Source organism: Mustelus asterias, unplaced genomic scaffold (assembly GCF_964213995.1).
Source record: "Mustelus asterias unplaced genomic scaffold, sMusAst1.hap1.1 HAP1_SCAFFOLD_1090, whole genome shotgun sequence".
In the NCBI taxonomy this organism is placed as follows: Eukaryota; Metazoa; Chordata; class Chondrichthyes; order Carcharhiniformes; family Triakidae; genus Mustelus; species Mustelus asterias.
The window spans coordinates 10,001-12,500 of NW_027591035.1; the positions used below are offsets into that span (position 1 = coordinate 10,001).

General features: G+C 41.8%; 1 pseudogene; it reads right to left on the reverse strand.

Annotated features, from left to right (window-relative positions):
- The window catches only part of LOC144487863 (28S ribosomal RNA), an 8,839-nt pseudogene that overhangs the window by 3,027 nt on the left and 3,312 nt on the right, over window positions 1–2,500 (reverse strand).

The following is a 2,500-nucleotide window of genomic DNA, read 5'->3' on the forward strand; positions in this document are numbered from 1 at the left end:
ACTCGCTATATTGAAAAGAGGCACGGATAACTCGATCCGTGGACATCGACAATGACTCCCATTTACGAATAATTGCTGATGGGATTTGGACCTCAAGTTTAGGGATCCCCAGACCTCCATTCCTCATACGGGAATAGAGGACCCCATCAGTTATATGGGGGGGGAGATGTAAAAATTGTTTCACTGCATTTCTGATCACTAGATCTAATTTAACAAGGGTGTTTTGTGACACCTCTGAAAGAATTAGATGAAAATATAGTCTCGGAATAACATACACGGTTAGCAGCTCAACGCGCTGTCTAGGCCGAAGAGCTGCATCCCGCAAACTAACAACCCAACTTTTTAATTTATCTTCCCAAGCGCTTTCCTCAACGCCTACCCACGGGTCTATCCGAGCACCCAAATATTTCTCGGTTTCGCCTGGGGGGATATAGTTAATTATCTCTTTCCTAACCTGCCAATTTTTACAGTGATTATACAGGAACGTCTTATTTTTATGGGTAAAATGGAAACCCTTAGTCTTATTAATATTAATGGACAATCCTGTAAGATCACAGAAAGATTGTAAAATTTTCAAATTCCGTGCCATCCCTACATAAGAATCACTCAGCAGAGCAATATCATCTGCAAAAGCTAAGGCCGAACAATTTATTTTTGCTCCATCCAGGGTCATAAGAACCCCAGACTCGGCTTCTTCGAGACTACAGATTAATGGGTCCATCGCAATATTAAATAAAATAGGTGATAGTGAATCTCCCTGTTTTACACCCCTTTCTATATTTATGGAAGCGGTCTTGGACTTATTGCCCTCGATCACTGTTGTATTGCCCGTGTAAAGATCTCGGATGAGATCCACAAAGGCTTGTGGAAGTTTAACGCGTTCTAACGCCTTAATAAGTAATTTATGCCCTATTGAATCGAATGCCTTCGCCAGATCGACGAAGACCACGGCCAAGTTTTTACGGTTTTTCTTGGCACCCTTAATAATATTCTGCAACACAGCAATATTTTCGTTGCAGCCGGGTGTTGCTGCCAAAAACCCCTTCTGTCGTGGGTTAATATCTACAGTATTACTTAACCTCTTAGCCATGATCTTCGTGAAAAGACGGAGTAACATAGGACCAATAGTGATCGGACGCCAATTGTCGATGTCTTTTAACCGTTCTCTATCCTCACATTTAGGAATCAAGACAGTTCTACTCTGTTTCAAACAATCCGGGATTATTCCTGATGTCAACCAAAGATTAAAAAGGCGAGGGATCCTATTTTCATCGGCCTCATTAATATCTCGGATGTCCTCTATTTTCTGTCCATCCGGACCAGGAGCACTATCCTCTTTAATTCCCTTTATTGCTAGGGAGACCTCTTCACCTTTAATTGGCATCATTAATTCCCCCGGATCCACTTTACCTTTATATTTAGCAAATTTATTTATATTCGATTTATTATTACTATTGGAGAGTTTTCCACGAAAACTTTCCTCCAACTCTGTTATAGATAATGGGCAGGATACTGCTGTGGGTGCCCCCATAATCTGTCTAGCCAATTGACGTCTATTGTTTTTATACAACAATTGAGTGTCTCTAAATTTTGATTTCCGTTTTGCCCATCGTTTTTTAGCTCCACTATTTACATCATTTTTAGGATATTTATCTGCCTTCCTAACCTTAACAAACCCGACCTTTTTCTGTTTAGATTTCTCTCCCTTCATAAAGAAACTAGTAATACCCTCTATCAAATTTATTCCCCGACCTTTACTATCTAAATCCTTTCTATTCTTTAACAGAGTCTCAGCTTGTGTAAGCTGGTCATCTATTTCCCTATGTTTAGGAATTAACACTGGCCTTTGGTTATCCACGCCAATTCGTGGAACCGGGACCCTCCCTTCTACCTCACCTATATCCTGTTCTTGCTCAGAACCCGAGGATATTTCTATTACCGTTGCCGCAGTTGCAGCTTGTGCCTTACGCTTCTCCCCAAGCAACCTACGTTTATCGCTAATTTGTTTAGGCTTTTTAGTAACTAACACTGTACTAATGTCCTTATTGATGCACCGGGAACCAGCAAATTTCAATTCTAACTCTACGAGGAGTCTTTCCTCCTCCTCGGACCAAACTGATGCTAACCTGCCACGTTTTTTAGCCGGAGCCGGCATAGCCTGCTCCAAGCGTTTAGTATTTCGTAGGACGGGATGACGGTGTCTTTCGTGCTGGGAGAGTCCACTTTTCGTTGTGAACGCGAGTTCACACGCACTGCATTGAAATTCCCCGACTACCAAGGGTGATTTCTCACCCTTGCATGTCGCGTAGTGACAAGCAATGGAGTGGTGCTCACCAGGCTTACCGCACCGTGAACATTTAATTTTAATGTTTTTAATTTGATGGGCCGTCTTACTATGTTTACTAAAAGCCCCAAGTGTGGGAAAAATGGTATTACAGGGCTTACAAAGTAACGTGTCTATGGGATAGTGTATTATTACCTCACTACCCTTAGTTCGGTC